Raw genomic sequence first — 18543 nt, forward strand, 5'->3', positions numbered from 1 at the left:
GCCATTTGGGGTCAGGTATTTGGTTACTTGCAGCCAAAAGATCCTGACTAATGTACAGGACAAGATAAAGAATTTGGCTACAGCCTGAAAATAGTCTAAGGATGCTTTTTTGCCCAGAGGTTAAGGAATTGGACTTAATAGAACTTTGCTATGGTAAAGGAAATAAAGGGGAAAGACACAATCTAGAATGTTTTTTAATGCTTAACTGTGCCTATTTTCCCCCCCCTTCTAGCAAAATTAAGGGGATGTGACTATCAAGTGTTGCTGTTTTCCAAAACACATCAAAACTTCCAACTTGCTCCTCTGTAGTCTATATCACAGTGGTCAGAGTAATTCTCTAAAAATATAATTCACATCATGACGACTTTCTGTTTTGGTTCCCCTCAGCCAGTGTTAAAGCCAAATTTCTTTCCATGGCTACAAGTTTCTTATGACCTGCCCTCCATCTCCTTACCTATCTGACCTAATATCCTCCAACTCTTTCCATTAGCCACTGTTCTTCGTTCTTGCCAGGCACTTTCCTGCCTCAGGACCTTTGCACTATTCCCTCTGTTTGAATGTTCTTCCTCTTAAAATCTATATTACTTATCATCTCTCCCCTTTCAAATCTAACCAAAATCACCCTCTTGTGAGGCCCAACCTAACAACATTATTTAAAACTGGAACCCCCTCCAGCTTTCTAAATATCTCTTACTTTGCACTTATGTAATCTTCAACCATAGTACAGAGTTTACTTTTTTTCATTTGTTATTTGTTTAGTCCATTTCCCTTTACTAGAATGTAAGCCCAACAGGGACAGAGATTTTGTCTGATTGTTCACTGATGTATGCCCAGTGCCTAAAACAGTACCTGGTACTTAGTGATTGGTGCTCAATAATTATTTGTGAATAAATGAATATAACTTCAAATGGATGTTTTTCATTTCAAATAAATCACTTTGGCAGGCTATATACATGTTCCAATGATGCTGCTCAAAAGTATCACATTAGGAGACACTGAATTTTTGAAAGGAATTCTCTCTTTGAGAAAAAATCTGATTTTTGGAACGATCCAAAAGTTATTCAGAGCCAAATCTGATGCACACATTCTGGAGTCATGTTAAAATGCCAAAACCTGTGTTTTCCAACTAAGTTACTGCATTTGGGTGGATAGGGAAAGGTCAAAAAACAAGATGTGTTTGATTTTCTAAGACAGAAAAGTGACTGTGAACATAATTTCAAAGAGGAATTCTAAAAATACACACTAATAACAAGTTGAAGGAAAAGTATACATGTATTTTAAACGCTATATGTTTGTGTGTATGTGTGAATGAATCTCTTCCAACCTGTCTGCAGTCTTTCATTCTTGCCCCTACTATTTTTTTCTAAAATGAAGATCAGATCCTCTCTGCTGCCCTCCCCCCCATCTTCAATTAAGAATCTTTCATGGCCTCTCATTGTATTTAGCATGAAATTGAACTTCCTACCCAGTCATGCATGCATGATCTGGCCCCTATACCCCTCTTAGAACTCTTACTTTGGTTATGCAAAGTGCCAGCCTTAGTGGCCCCCTTTTTTCTCCTCTGGTCCTTTGAACCTGCCATTCACTCTGCTGCAAGGCTCTTCCAAGAAGGTTTCAAGACTCAGATTCTTTTTCGTCATTCAGATCCCACTTCCATATGTAAAGCAACCTTCCCATGTCTGGTTTATTTGTCTACTTGTTTGCTTACTTATGGCCTGTCTCCTCCCACTAGAAAGTAAGCCCCCTGAAGGCAGGGACCTTGTTGGTCATGTTTGCCTCTGTAGTCCCAGCCCCTTCATGCCTTCCCTGGAGGGTTTCTAACTATACTGTTAATAGTAAGATTGCTTTACATTTTATTAACCTCGGTGACTTATGAATTTTTATAAGTATGTATTATTATAATTTTAAAATATTTTAATTTTGCTGAAATAAATAGGCTCTGATTTTAATACATGTAGTAAGTTAATAATCCACCCCCTATTTACTCATATGTGTTCCTCAGAAACCAGTGTTTCAAATACCCCAGCAAACATTCAGGTCACACTGCTTCTAATACCATGTATATTCAAATCTGGATAATAATGGGCCAACTTATAAAGGCTTTCTGCTGTAATTCATACCATCTGGATTACTTCAATAGCAGCAACAATTTCTGGATCTAGTGAAGACCATTGCTTTTCAGGTCCCGTATGCTCTAACAGATGAGAAGAGGGGCTGGGTCACCTCTCCTTAATGGCCTCACTTTCATTAATTCTGTGTTCTGGCCAGGATTGTGTTTCCAGGGGCGGCAGGGTGGAGAAACAAAGTCTTGCTGGATTCTGTACTAGGAACTTTCATATCCGTAGCCTCATTTTATTCACAAGATCAATTTAAGCCTGTTTGTAATTAACTACAAAATGGTATAGGACAAATTCCAAGGGCCATGAGACTTTAGAATCCTCGCTGAGGGCTGGAGTGGTCAGGGAGTACTCAATGGAGGAGAGGGAACTGGGGTAGGGCCTTGGGGCAATCCTGACTCTGCAAGCCTAGGAGTAAGCAGAGACCAGACCACTAGGTCTGCTTCCGGGTCTAAAAGGTGGCCTTACACTTAGCTGGGTTTGGCTCCTCTAGCTATCTGAGTGAATCTCTGCATCATGCTGCATTTCCAAAGATGATTTCATTTCTGGCCAGTCCCTTTGGATTTGGGCCAGTAGTGGTTCAGCTTGAAACGACAGTCCTGTGCCATTTATAAAGTGTTGGCTGAGTCTGCAGAAAAAGCAGACCACTGTGGTTCCTCCTTCCTCCCACCTCCACCCAGGTGAAGATTCTCAGAAAACTATCCCTCCTCATTACCCACCCTGCCGCCCTGCCCTACCCCACCTCCCATGCCCTACCACCATACACAAACACACAGAACAGTGGTCAAAATGCTTGATCATCTTCTAGGTGGTTCGCTCTTAAGTGCTTTAGATTTTGTCTGGTCTGCTGAATGTTTTGCTCTACGATTTCTTTAGAAAGTGTTTTTTGTTTGTTTGGTTGGTTGTTTTGGGGGGTTTTGTTTTTGTTTTTTCTGAACCTGATGACTTTTACCAAGCTAACTCTTTGGTTTCCAACTCTCCATTTGTCCCAAAATTGATTTATTAATTTAAAAATATTTCATATAAAACTTGATTATGCATAGGTCACTCCAACAGTTAATAAGGTGCTATCATAGAAAAGTGATCAGGTACCAACCAGAGTAGTTCTCAAACCCTGTATTTCCAAAAGAGAAGCATACCTCCTTTAGGAAATGCAATGAACATTCATGCAGACACATGCACACATGCACACACACAGAAACGCTGCACAAAGCTTACCTTGCTGACTACAGTGGCCTCTAAACCTTTCTCATATGGAACAATTTGGCTCAGTCTACTCTTCTAAGCTTGCAGATTTACACCCCAAGCATTGAGTGGACAGCAAAAGACCCCCCAAGGAAGTAGGGGGACTATAAATGACTCAAAATGTTTTTTAGTTATACTGAAATCTATGTAAAAACCACAGAGCACAAAGATCCAGCATTAACTTGAAGAGTTGTGATATAATTCTGCACCAAAGCACCCTTTTATTTCACATAGTCTTAGTTTCCCTGCTCTTATTTGAAAATTTACTTAACAGTTTAATGAATATTTATTGAATGATTACTGTGTGAGAGATTGAGAGGTTTTAGACCCCTGCTCACAACAGGAATTCAGAGTTTCCCAGAAACACAGAATAATCCATTGACACTTGAGCCTGACTGCCTGGGCTGAAATACTGGCTGGGCCACCTGGGTCCATGTTGACATCACTGAACTCCCAAACCCACCTTTCCTCCTCTGGGCATTCTGTTTAGTAAACAATAAATGCTTCGGGGTCTAAGTGACTTCTAGTTAGGTTGTTTGATAATTGCAGCCAAAAGCATCCTGATAATACATTGAAGAAAGAACTTTCATGAAGTGACCTGATGGTGTGATATTTCATTTCATTGGCACAAAGATACTCAAGTGCCACATGTGGAAACAGTCAAGTGAGCAAAAAAGTCAGTGAAAAATGAAGTATAAGAGTTATTTACAGAGGACTGAATGGAATAATTAAATGAGAAGCAGGGAAAATGCGGGACTGTGTCTATGCTTTAAATTATAAATATGTATCTTAGATATTAACAATTTTCTAAATTATATTTTCTTTCTTTACTAATTTAACTAGGCCAGAAAAATTAAGACACATTGATAAATATAACTTTGCACAAAATGATTTGCTCTTTTGAAAATTTCAGACCACAGCAGTATGTTTTCTGGCTAGTACTTGCTTTATGTTATAGATATATTCCAGCAAAACTCATGTGTAAATAATGCATTTAAAAATCAAGTCATAATCTGAATGTACTAGTGAAACTAGATGTTTAAAATTACGATAAATCTATTTGCATGATGAATGACGCCTTCGTAGAACAAATAATCTCATTATTTGTCCATTCTATAAGATTATATTTTAATATGTTAGATTTTCTTAAAAGAGTTTCACCTTTCCTTATTTAAAACCCAGACTTTTGGGCAACTATTTTAATGAAGAGTTTTCTGTAATTTGAATCTCAGTAGAGATGGCTGAGGTGTTGCAATCAACAAAACAGTTCTTATCTCTTTATCCCGCAACTGGCAATTCAATTTTATCTTGGTAATAAATTTCCATTTGATTTCATTATTTCTATTTCACTAGGCAAAGTTTCCCTTTCTGCATTCTCAGGGAAGAAGAAATCTGAAGGCTTGATTTCTGGTGGATTTTATTTCCTGCTTTGTAAACCTCTATCAATGATGTCAGCAAATAATTGTTCAACTTGAAATATAGTGGAATACAATCCTCTATATACTGGGTAAAACACCCACATAAAAATTCAGAGTTGAAAAACTTAGATATCAATTAAAATACGGTATTGATTTAAAGTAACTGCTTAAGACTTAACAATCATGTGTGAATCTGCCTGTCCCTTTAAAAAGAAAAGCAATTGCGTTCTGGTTGCTGAGCTCTCTTGGATTTATTTTATCTTAGCAGCTGTTCCTAAAGTCCATGTTATTCAAATGAGGGTTTTCAAGCTCTTTGTTGTGTTTTTCACAACTTATAGTATATGCTATCAAACATAAAACTCAAATTTAGAATGGGGTAGGGGTAGGGACAATTAGAAATACCAAAGAAATAAAATGATATTGAAAAAAAACCTCTAATTTTCATTTAACAAAGATAAGATTGTTGAACATGATCTGCCTGAAGCCCCAGACAGTAGCAAGGCAAAACCCCTGAACCTCTAAGCACCAAAAGTGGTTGATATATTTAGTAATTAGTTTATGTGTAGGGGGAGGGAATGTCTTAAATGGAAATAATGGCACTTTCTGTGATTATAGAAGATGAGGAGAGAGCACAACAAACATTTTTCTTGCCTCTCCAAAGTAAGCATATTATAAAGTTTGCCTAACATAAGCTACCCTTTGACCTAGAAAGAATAACTACAACTCATACACCTTCTGTTCCATTTATTTTTGTTGCTTTTTTCTTTTTTTTTTCAAGAGGCAGCATAGCTTGATCATTAAGCATGAAAACTCTGGGCAAGGATCTTGGCTCTGCCCCATACTTGCTGTGGGTACTTATATTTTTCATTTAATTTACAAATTAAATGGGTTAGCTTTGCTAACAGCAAAGTATATAGGGAATGTTAACTTATTTAGGAGTTAGTCATATATAACATTTTTAGTCATATGTAATCACTTCATAGTATTAATGTTAATGATTTACTGAGTGATTATTATTTGTCCACCAGTGTTCTAAGTGCTTTACATATTAATTCATTTAATCCTCACAACAACGCTATGAGGTAGGTATCATTATTGCTTTTATTTCTAGACTAGGAATTAAGAAGGCAGAGGTTATTTTGCCCAAAAATACCTAGCTAGTAAATTTCAGAGTTAGGGTTTACAGAGCTCTTCTCTTAACCACCATGTCATTCCCAGTCTATTTAGGACTGCCTTAATCTTTCTTGCTCTCCAATCATTTCTGTTCAAATGCCTGCCGATTAGTGAACAGAAATCTTCGAACTGGGATAACCACATTCTACCCACGTACATGAAGACTCTCTAGTGCTACACAGCATGGATAGTTTTAAGGGGATCAATTCCACATTCTCCACTTTCATTTCTACACTTTCCTAAAACTTATCTGCCTGAGAACATGCTTGCAGCCTCTTTTCCATCCCTTTTTTACAATCGCCTTTTTTCCACTTAAAAAAAAAGTCATTCTTCTCACAAATTCCACATCGTAGCATGGTGCATTCACCCCAGGTGCACAAAACATGGAAAATTAGAAGCCGGTGTTAGTGTTGAGAAAGGGAATGACTATGATGACTGGGGAACAGAAGTGTCACCTGCTAGCACACTAAAAAATTTTTAAATGGCTTTCATTCAGATTCGGCTTGAAGGAGGCCAAGGTGCAATTTTCTTCGGTCCTCTGAAATCCGGGTTTATCTGACACCAGCCACCTCACCATGTTGCCTAAGTTTGAGCCCAAGGAGATCAAATTTGTATACCTGAGGTGCACCAGTGGGGAAGTCTGTGCCACGTCTGCCCTGGCCCCCAAGATTGGCCCCCTGGGTCTGTCTCCAAAAACGGTTGGTGATAACCTTTCAAAAGCAACTGGGGATTGGAAGGGTCTGAGGACTACAGTGAAACTGACCATTCAGAACACACAGGCCCAGACTGAGGTGGTACCTTGTGTCTCAGTCCTGATCATCGAAGCCTTCAGGGAACAACCAAAAGACAGAAAGAAGCAGAAAAACATTAAGCACAGTGGAACTTCACTTCTGATGAGATCGTCAACATTGCCCAGCAGATGAGACACCAATCTTTAGGTAGAGAATACTCTGGAACCATTAAATAGATCCTGGGGACTGCCAGGTCTGTGGTCTCTGATGTGGATTGCCGTCATCCTCATGACATCATAGATGAATGACAACAACCGTGGTGCGGTGGAATGCCCAGCTAGTTAAGAACTTCAAAGGAACATAATTCAATAAAGGGTCATTTGACAACCAATGGGAAGAAAAAATAGTTTAAATGAGTGGTCATCACATGGTTTTTGGCATATAATTGAAAGGAGTTAAAGGAATTGAGTAACACGGCTACAGAAAAAACCTTACATTCCCATCTACTTATTTTGTGAACAAAATGTTTCAGCATTTATAAGAACCTTGTCAAACGCATGAATAGAATTGGGGTGGAACTCAATCTCACTCTATAATATTCATCCGCAAATCCACTGGAAAAGGAAAAGTCCCCTCCATTTTGTTAACAGATGCATTTTCAATAAAATCTTATTTTTATGTTTAAAAATGGTTGTCAATTTGTAATATAGCCACTGTTTGATCAATAGTGTACTACTAATAATTTTAGTAATAACTCCATCCAGAGACATAACTCCTAGGACCTTAGAGTTACCGGAAAGTAAAATTAGGTAAGTATGTAGTTGAAAAGAATGATGTAATGATCAATACAAATTTTTCAAGCATGAAAATATGCAATAAGATAGCATTCTGTGGGAGAAATGGAAATATGGAAATGAAATGGAAATGAAAATATGAGTTCAAGAAAAAGAAGGAACAATGTAACTTTTCTGGCTGTTAAAGAAGAGCTAGGTCACATATATTTAAAATTAATAATGTTGGGTAAAAAAGTACCCTGGGATTTAGATTCCTTGGGGTAAATTTTAAAAAGTGAGCTAACAGCTTTATTTTAAAATATCATAAATTGCATGCAATACTCTGGAAATGATACTCTTTGCAAACTTACGTTGAAAAATTATAGGTGGCAGCATAAAAATACAGGAAGGATGCAAGTTTTTCAGAATTCTTTCAGGGAGTTATGTGAGCAAAAAGTTTGAAGATCACTGATCTTGAAGCCCACAGAAGACCTCCCCAGGGTACTTAAAATCTGGCTCAAGTAATCGTTAACACTACCACTTTACACATTAAAAACATGGCTGCTGTGTAAAATAAAATGCCCTTGGTCACTGCCGTATGCCCTGGATATTCAGCAAATGCTAACAAATGAGAACTGAATACATCACTTTGAGTTGACACAGGCACTTTTCCCTGTGCTATTCTAGCATCTCTACAGAGAGCTACTGTGTGTAGCTATGTCCACCGCACTGTGTGTGTTTTAGGAAAACAATAAAACAAAACACAGCCTTTAAGATAAACAAATGTGCCACAAGATTTTCCTGTGATTTCTCTGCAATATAAGCCTAGACTATGAGGTCCTTAGAATGCATGTTTTCCAAACCCAAATTTAGGACCCATGATCTGATATGTGAAAGTATCCTTTGGAGGTTAACTGGGCAGCTTTCTGGAAATCAGAAATTTTTTGAAAATCCAGAAACTCAGGTCAAAATAAGTAAGTATAATCCACATCACATCTGCTGTTTCAACATGAAAGTTTTATAACTTATTCTAATGCCAAACTTGGACTCTAGAAAACTTGGATTCTCATTTTATTCTGCTACCAATCCTTAATAAATCACCTCTCTGGGCCTCATTTTCTTCATCTGTAAAAGAAGCGGAATTGCTTACTTATCTTTTGTTTCCCTTCTGTGCAGAAGATTTTTTTTCATTCATTAATTCAACAAGCCTTTACTGAGCACCTGCCATGTACTAGATTCAAAGGTGAATGAGACAAAGTAAGTCCCTTCCCTCAAGGTGCTTCCAGGCTATGAGGACATTAAAACTGTTAACTTGTTTACAGATAATTACAAGGTAGACTGATAAATGTTGTAATAGAGTAATGTGGAAGGCATGATGACGCCTCAGTGGATGGAAGCATCAAGTTAGTGAAGACTTCATGGAGGATGAAACACTGAAATGTATCTCTTTTTTTTGGTCCATTTGATACTTTAAAATTTTTTTTAAAATTTTCATTACTTTTAAAGATGTGGCAATACATCCATATAATATAAAATTCAAAATGTATAGAAGGGTATGCTCTGAAAAGTTTCCCTTTACGCTCCCCTTGCCAGGCCCGGTATTCTTCTCAAAACAATCAGGACTACCAATTTCTTGTATATTCTTCCAAAGATTTGAATTATAGCTTAAAAGAATGAGTGCAAGATAATCAAGTGAAAAAGAGATGGAGCCCTGAGACAAAGGGAACAGCAAGAGCTTGAGGCGGAGTCGGGGCCCTTGAGGCTGATGGGCAGGACAGGGCAGCTCTTCGAGGGCCCTTCCCATGCTAAGGAGTTTGGATTTGATCAGCACTGATGAGAAACTAAGGCAGGACAGAATCAGTAAGGATTGGAAAGGAGACCAACACAAGTTACTAAGGAAAAAAGATGAACAGCATTATTGGATCAGTTGAATTCCAATGGATTTAATTCCTGTTCTCACCTAAGAATTGCCTGAGTCAAGTTCTAAGAATAATTAGAATTAATTATTCCCTCTACTGAAGCAGCCACCAGGGTACCCCATCTTGTCTTAGATGTTTATCTCAGTGACCTCAAGATATCCGTGCTTCCCAGGTCAAATTTCATCACTCAAATCCTTATCCCCATACTGGTTTGTCAACAGAAAAATCCCCTGTATCCACACTCTTCTCTAACAGTCCCTTCACCTTCTAGTTCTGAGAAAAACCTGGTTTTCCCTGAGGACACTGAATTCCCTGCAGCCCTCATGAGTGGTGGCCAGTTCTCTCTCACCTATCATGCATGACTGGGTCAGAAGGTGATCCCAGGTCTCACTCCTCGCTGCCTCTTCCAAGCCATCGTCTCTTCCTTGCCCTCCCCCATCGGCTGCTTTGAAGCTCATGCTATCAGACTGCACCTCCAGACCTTCTTGCTGTATCTCCTTCTGTCTTCCCTGTCACTCCCACACATTCCTTGGAGATTTCAACACCAGGTTTACTGTGTTTCTCTCCTCCAGTCTCCTGTCATTATTCTTGGTGATTTCAATATCTACATGGCTGGTCCATCCAATCTCATGGCCTCTCTATTCCTCAATCCCTTTACTTCCAGTGATCTTGTCTTCTGCCACTTCAGCCAGCAACCCCCACTGTTATCCTTAGCTCTCGTCATTTATAATAACTGCATCCCCTCAATTATCTCAGTGTCAAGCATTTTACTTCTACATCAGCTCATGCCCTAAGCTCAAAAAATTCTTCTACTCCACCAGGCACTTTGTTCATCTGACCCTACTGCCTTTTCACTGTTTATTTCCATCCCCCAGGCCCTCATTCCCTCCTTACCTAACTTAGATTCCATGGTCCTGCATTATAATTACTCCTTTAAATCTGCTCTTACCTCTTTTGACCCTTATTGCTTCCATTATATTATCCTAAAACAAAAATCCCAACTCTGGGAATAGTCCTGTCCCTACCTTCTCTGTTCCTGCCCTTAAGAATCTAAATGTACCTCAAGAAAAAAAATTATTATGCTGACATCAGACCTTAAGTTGCCCCTTACTGCTGATTGACGATTCTTCTGCATATTCCTGGTCAATTTATTTGACTCCCCCAGGGCTATTTCATTCCTCAAACCTCCATCACCTTTCTCCTATTTCATCAACCATTCCTCTCAGACAAATGTAAGCAGCAGCAGAAACTCTCACCATCAAATCCTCCTGCTTCCTGCATCTGTCCATTTATACCCTCTTTTCCTTCTGTTGCAATGGATGAGCGGCTTAGCCTCCTGCCTACCATCCCCTTCACTGGTGCACTGGATTCCAACCCCTCCTACTCCCTGCTTTCCTATATGTTCAAATATTTTTCTCTCTATTGAGTCATTCTCATTAATGAACAAACAACACTTTCAAAAAACATTCCCTCCTTGACATCATATCTCCTCCAACTACCACCTCATTCTTCTGCTTCCCTTTACAGAAAAACTCCTTAAAAGAATTGTCTGTGCTCATTGTCTCCACATCTTTACCTATTTTTGTTTTTTGGTTTTTTTGCGGTACATGGGCCTCTCACTGTTGTGGCCTCTCCCGTTGCGGAGCACAGCTCCAGACACGCAGGCTCAGCGGCCCGGAGCACGAACCCGTGTCCCCTGCAACGGCAGGCGGACTCAACCACTGCGCCACCAGGGAAGCCCCTCCCTTTCCTTTTTGAATCGGCTTCTAATCAGGCTTACGTTCAATCACTGAAACCTTTGCCAAGGTCACATTACCAAATCAGATAGTCATTTGTTCATCCTCATCTTCTCATCTTTCTCAGCCTCTGGACAGCATATAACACAGTTGAAACAATTTCTTCACTTGATTTCCGTACTCCAACAATCTCCTTTTTCCCTCTCTTTCCTCTTCTCACTTGCCATTCTTCTTGGTTTTCCTTGCTTATCCTTCTTTTTCTGACCTTTAAATCATGGAGTATATAGTAGACACACTCTAAGATGACCGCCCCCCAGTGAGTCACGCCTTATATAACACACTCCCCTTGGGTGTGGGTGGAACCTGTGTCTAGTTTTTAGCCAATAAAATATGCAACAGTGATAGCACTTTGTAGACATAATTAAGGTCCCAAATCAGTTGATTTTGAGTTGTCTAAAAGGGAGATTATCCTGACTGGGGCCTGGTTTAATCAGATGGAGGCCCTTAGAAGGTCAGAGATTCCCGTTCCTTCTGACCTTGAAGAAGCAAGTCACCATGAGCTCACAGAAATAAATTCTGCCAACAAGTTTAGGAAACACCGAAAGACCTTTCACCAGGTGAGCCTCTAATGAGAACACAGCCCAGCTGACACCCAGATTGCAGCCTGTGGCCCCATTGAGCCACGCCTGGACTCCTGACCCATAGGACGTATGAGTTAGTAAACATGTGTCGTTGTAAGTCTCTAAGTTTGAGGTAATTTGTTATTGTAGCAATATAAAATGAATACAGTGTGTTTCAGGACTTAGTCCCCAGGCACTCTTCTTTTGAACTTGATATTGACAAATGATTTCCATCTTCTCTACCTACCTCATTCTAGTGAGGATCCTGACTGCAGAGACCTAAAGAAAACACATTAACCAAACCTCTCTTGCAGGTAAATCTTGGATGCAAATTAAAATCCACTAATTAGATATACTAGTGTGAGATTTGAAAGGAAAAATGAGGCACAGGTAATTCTTGTTACTGCTTTGACTATTTGCAAACATGGTTTGAGGATGACAGTGTTGAGTCTCTAGTTTGTGGATATTGTGAGGTAGTTGCAGTGGTAGCACTGACTGGACTCAGCTTTCCAATATCTAAGCACCAGTTTCCAGTTGTTAAGAGGAATTTATGGTGACTGCAGGGACCAGAATCCACATCCCACTGTCCAGCCAATTGTGCAGTGATGGCAGCAACTCCTGATCCCAGTTTCCTGGTTCCTAACCTGTAGCTATGACTGTGTATTTTTCATCCATTCAACAAATACCATTGAGTTCCTACTAATGTGCCAGGTACTATTCTAGATGCTGAGAACACATCAGTAAACAAATGGACCAAATCACTTCCTTGATAGAGCTTACACTCTAGTGACTTCAATAGTTTCAATGGAAGCTTCCTGATTCTCCACTTTCTTAATTGTGATAAGTTCAGGTCTTTGGGTGACTAGCAACCCACTGCTGACTTCTGGACTTGAGCTGCATGCAGGGGTCCTTGTGTCATCCGTTGTCCATCCAAGTTTCAACCACAGTGATGCTTTCAGGCTACAGCACTTAGCTGCGGGGTAATGGTGGCAGGCATTCCTTTACCCTGTGTGCCTGCACCACTGGCACCCAGGGCAGTCACCCCATCTCCTCTTCAGGTTCCATACCATGTGTCATGCAGGGCTCTGGGGGTGGCCATGCCTCTCATCTGAGGGCTTTGAGAGCCTTTTGATCACATCCTCTCTTATTTCAATTGATATGGTGATGTTGTGCTCTTCTAAGTCAATCTTAAGCCATGCTACACAAGGGACATACACTGTTTGTGAAGATAGGATCACTATTACCTTCTCTTCCGTGGGCCCACTGCCTATCCCTCAGTGGATGGAGGTATGTGGATGTAGGGATATGGTCAATATGGAAAGAGATCACATGCTTTGAATGGATTGATTGTGAGTGATTGTGGCCTAAAGAATTAAATAAACGATGTGGTTGGAAGATATACTGTTCTATGCTAATGCTTTAACATTACAAATGGTAACTTTAATCGGAACAGAAAACAAATGATCCATCACTGCACACTCTGGATAAGGCTTGCATTGGGGTCATCACCAGTGAAACACAGTAACCACCTCTAAGAGAATCATTGGAAGCCAGTATTCATGAATGGCACCATGGATTATGCATCTTCATGAGTAATGGTGAAACCAGCATTAAATAAATGATATTACAGAATTTGCAAGAATATCTGTATTCTTTCAATACAAATGAGATTCTAAAGAGCTATGGCAGTATGAGCAATAAGAATATTGTTACATTTTTACAAATGTTTATGATATTAGTGAGGAACAGTGCATTTGACAATAAAGTTGAAGAGGAGATCTTGAACAGAAGAGATGGTGTCTGGATACTACAAAGACTCTTCATGTAAACTGGTTGGACAAAAAACAAATACGAAAGTGCCTATTCCTATCCAGTATTCTATTTTATTTTTATTTTTTTTAGGTTTTATTGAAGTATAGTTGATTTACAATGTTGTGTTAATTTCTTCTGTACATCAAAGTGACTCAGTTATACATATATGTGTATATGTATATATTCTTTTTCATATTCTTTTCCGTTATGGTTTGTCACAAGATACTGAATATAGTTCCCTGTGCTATACTGTAGGACATTGTTGCTTATCCATCCTATATATAATAGTTTGCCTCTGCTAATCCCAAACTCCCAATCCTTCCCTCCTCTACCCCCCCACCCCTTGGCAACCACAAGTCTGTTCTCTATATCTGTGAGTCTCTTTTTGTTTCATAGATATGTTGATTTGTGTCATATTTTAGATTCCACATATAAGTGATATCATATGGTATTTATCTTTTTCTTACTTTGCTTAGTACGATAATCTCTAGGTCCATCCATGTTGCTGAAAATGGCATTATTTCATTCTTTTTGATGGTGAGTAATATTCCATTGTATATATGTACCATATCTTCTTTATCCATTCATTTGTCAATGGACATTTAAGTTGTTTCCATGTCTTGACTATTGTAAATAGTGCTGCTATGAACATAGGGGTTTTTTTGTTGTTGTTGTTTAAATTTTACTGAAGTATCATTGATTTACAATGTTGTGTTAATTTCTTCTGTACAGCAAGGTGACTCAGTTATACATGTGTATATATATATTCTTTTTCATATTCTTTTCCATTATGTTTTGTCATGGGATATTGAATATAGTTCCCTGTGCTATACAGTAGGAACTTGTTGTTTATCCAGCTAGCCAGTATTCTAAATCTTCAGAAATAAATACTATACCTTGAATGGGCCCAAGAATTTTGTAATACATTTTTAGATCAAATTGTTTATATAGACAGGGGTTTTATAAAAAATCTTTTTCTTTACTCTTTGTGCTTACTTTTGCCTCCTTCAATATATTTGACCTCATTCTATCCTACTGAGGACAAGATTTCTCCATGAGGTAGGGAACATGAATGCAGGCAGCTCTTGGGTTACCTACTATTGCTTTTATTTTTTAATAATTTTTTAAAATAAATTTATTTATTTATTTATTTATTTATTTATTTAATTTTGGCTGAGTTGGGTCTTCTTTGCTGCACGCCGGTTTTCTCTAGTTGCGGTGAGTGGGGGCTACTCTTCATTGAGGTGTGCAGGCTTCTCATTGCAGTGGCTCCTCTTGTTGCGGAGCAGGGGCTCTAAGGTGCATGGGCTTCAGCAGTTGTTTCACGTGGGCTCAGTAGTTGTGGCTCACAAGCTCTAGAGCACAGGCTAAGTAGTTGTGGCCCTCGGGCTTAGTTGCTCCGCGGCATGTGGGATCTTCCCGGACCAGGGCTCAAACCCGTGTCCCCTATATTGTCAGGCAGATTCTTAACCACTGCGCCACCAGGGAAGCCCATGTTTTTGTTTTTATTTATTTATTTATTTTTGGCTGCGTTTGGTGTTCACCTACTATTGCTTTTTACCAGAGAGAGATGAAAATGGTATCTATTTCAGAAAATTCTGGGAGGAGACTTTGTTTCAGCTTGGGTGATGTGCCCACTCCTTGAACCAATCACTGTGTCCTGAGAAATGTGGTCAAATAGCTTAGCCTGGATCACCTACTAACATCCTCTGCCAAAGGCAGCATGACCATGATTGGCAGTCCCACTGGAACCACACAGGGTAAAGGAGGAGCAGTTAAGGAGCTGGTGCTCTTACCAAAGAAAAAGGGATGCAGGATAAATGTAAACAACAGATACGCTAATAAAGTTCCTAAGGTGGAACAGGAACCTGGAAAAGTGGGTGGCAGACAAATCCTAGAAAGCGTGATTGCAGTATAATTTAGATTACAGTTCATTCCATAATCAAAATGGAGTCGGTGAAATAAATCTCAATGCCTTGTCAGATCATCTATAAAATATAAATAATAAAAAATAAAATAATATTTTTATAAAATAATATTAAGCAAAGGCCCTGTAAAGTAAAACTTAGGAAAAGACAAACAGAATCTAACTTATATGTTGCAAATTGGCAACACATGAGACACACCCAAATCAGAGCAAGACAATTAATATCCTTTACTTATCATTTTCATAAGAAATAAAGTTTTAAATTTAGAGCACTTTAAATTTAACACACTTTTTGCAAATCTAGAATAGGAAATAAAAACATGAACACATTTTAAGATATTCAAACAAAAATAGCCTTAAGAAACAAAAATAAGCATTGGAAGTTTTATCTGTACAGAAAGTTTTGCTATCTCATTTCTTTAGTGTAAGGATAATTGTTGATAAAATTTCCACTTTTCTCAACTATACAAAACAAAGCCAAACAAACAAACAGAATAAAACAGGAAAAAAATCCTGCTGGAGGTTTTGAGACAGTGAAGTTCTCAGAACTGCTGTTCGCATTTATGAAATATGAACTATTTATAATCCCAACATTTTCAGAATTCGACATATTTAAATGCTGCTACCTGATTTTACAAGCCAAGAGATTTAAAGCTAGAACTGCAAGCAATATGGATAGAATAGTCAAACCCAGACCAGATGGCTCTTTAATGCTTTTGAAGTAGGCTGGTGACAACATGGTGTTATCTGAGGACCCAAAAAAAGCACTTCAAAAATATCTCCCTTATCTAAGAGATTTGGTGCCTGAAACTCCACCTTTAGCAATTGGAGAAGGTAGAGCACCTATGATACTTTTGCCTGACATCACTGAGTCCTCCTTCTGGTAACAACATCCTGATTTCCTTAGAAAAGCACCTCTTCCCAGCTCTCCTTGAGGCATTGAAGCAGCATTGATTGCAACCCCAAATTTGAAGGTAGGCATGAGACCTCGCCTTGACCGAGCAGAGTACTGCATCCCTTTGGCCACGGTAATTGGTAAGGGACAGACATATAACTTAATGAGATTCATTCGTGGGATTTTGGGTGGAGAGACTGAGAAAAAGACAGTGTTCCTTCCCCTGGGATGCTGGCAGTGAGAGTGTTATATGCCTGTGTGCTGAGGGCCATTCCCCCTTCTATTCCTCACCTCCCCCACCCTCTCACTTAAACCAACCACCATGGCGCTGGGATTGGGCAATGCCTTTGCAGGCTCCTGGCCAGGCCCTCAGAGCCGACCAACACTGCTCCCCATTGACATTTTCTAGCTCTTTGAGATACCCCAGGGTGATTCATTGACATCTAGAAAGAACTTATTTCCATGTTTCCCAGATAAATCCCAGAAGACATGTTAACCTATGTAAATGCATGGTATTAATATTACTGCTAATCCTCATGGGAGCGGGTAAAAAGGGGCAGATCTCCATTTGTAAGGAATCACTTGAATTTTCTTCTTTGGATCTGGCCTCTTGGAAAGGAGATGGATGAACATTCAAGTTTTCTAATTTAAAAAATAGAATATAAATATTGAGTTTACTGTATATACAATAAAGATGTCCTAGGTATTGTAAAGGTCTTAGCGTGCGACAGTCAACAGTGACCTCTGAAATGGCTCCATTCTCTTCTGCTCCTGGAAGTCTTCCATGGTGACTAGCAGAGTGCCAACAATGAGGGGAAAGACATGGTTAAGATTATTCCTCTGAATATATTTCACTTCTCTCTCATTTCCAAATCTGGCAAGGTTTGAGAAGAAACCATCCACAGAGTGAGGAGACGTGGCTTAGCAATAGGACTGTCCTAGAAAATGTTTAGGAGTAGGCTGATCTGAGTTTGTACATGTGTTCTGCTACTTTCATTCCCAACCTTCCTATAAAATCACTTACTGTCTGCCTACAGGGAGAGAGAGGGACATTGTTTCAGAGAGACAGCGTTCTAGACATCAGGGATAAGGCACCAAAAAAGACAGATGAGACCCTTCTCCCGTGGAGCTTATACTTGCTGTGGGGTGAGACAAGAAGAAAACAAATTAATCAAAAAGGTGACATCAGATGGTGTTAATCAAATAAAGAAAAGAAAAGATGTGACAGAGAGTTATGGGCAGGTGGGCTGCCTCAGATGGGGTATTATTCTAAAAATCTCAGGGCAGAGCACTCCAGGCAGAGGGAAAAAGTACAAAGGTTCTGAAGCCAGAACAAGCCTGGTGCGTTTGAGACACGGGAGATGTGTAATAGAGAATGTACTAGCTTCCTATTGCTGCTGTAACAAATTACCAGAAACTTAGCGATGTAAAACAACACACATTTATTATTTTGCAGTTCTGGAAGTCAGAAATCCAACATAGGTTTCCCTGGGCTGAAATTGAGGTGTCAACAGCGCCACACCCCCTCCATAGACTTCAGTGAGAATTTGTTTCCTTGCCATTTCCAGCTACTAGAGGCTGCCTGCATTCCTTGGCACATGGCTCCCTCCTCCATCTCCAAAGCCAGCAAGCAGCCTAGCATCTTTGAATCTCTCTGTCACCACCACCTGCCCCTTGCCCCACTGCCTCCTTTGCCTCCTTCCTTTCCTTATAAGGACCCTTGTGACTGTATCAGGCTCACTCAGATCATCCAGGATAATCACCCAAAAGGCCACTCCCCACCTCAAGTTCCTTAACTTCACCACGTCTGTAAAGGCCCGTTTGCCCTGTAAGGCAACAGTTTCACAGGTTCCAGGGATTAGAACATGGATGTCTTTGGGGGGCCATTATCCTGACTATAATGGAGTATGAAGGAGGAGAGTGGTGAGGAGTGTGAGCTTTGGTCATCTAGGTGGGATGGGAAGCCATCAGGCAGCAACCTATTCTGATGTAAGTTTTAACGAGATTACTCTGCATATTGTGTGGAAAGTGCAAGTGGTAATGCCAAAGCAGAGGCAAGAAGACCAATTAAGATGTTACTGCAGTGGTTCAGGAGATGGATGATGGGGGTGCCTGGGCTTTGGGAGAGTAGCTTAGCTTCTCTGTGGCTCAGAGGCTCACCATAAAATAAAGTTAAT

At 39.6% G+C, this 18543-nt stretch overlaps 1 pseudogene across 1 annotated transcript; it reads left to right on the top strand.

The window, feature by feature from the left end:
- Positions 1-6528: 6528 nt before the first annotated feature.
- Positions 6529-7029, top strand: LOC307069597 (large ribosomal subunit protein uL11-like; annotated as a pseudogene). Its single transcript has one exon. The product of its transcript is annotated as a large ribosomal subunit protein uL11-like (transcript).
- Positions 7030-18543: the final 11514 nt, after the last annotated feature.

This window comes from Hyperoodon ampullatus (genome assembly GCF_949752795.1).
Source record: "Hyperoodon ampullatus genome assembly, chromosome: 2".
Lineage (NCBI taxonomy): Eukaryota > Metazoa > Chordata > Mammalia > Artiodactyla > Ziphiidae > Hyperoodon > Hyperoodon ampullatus.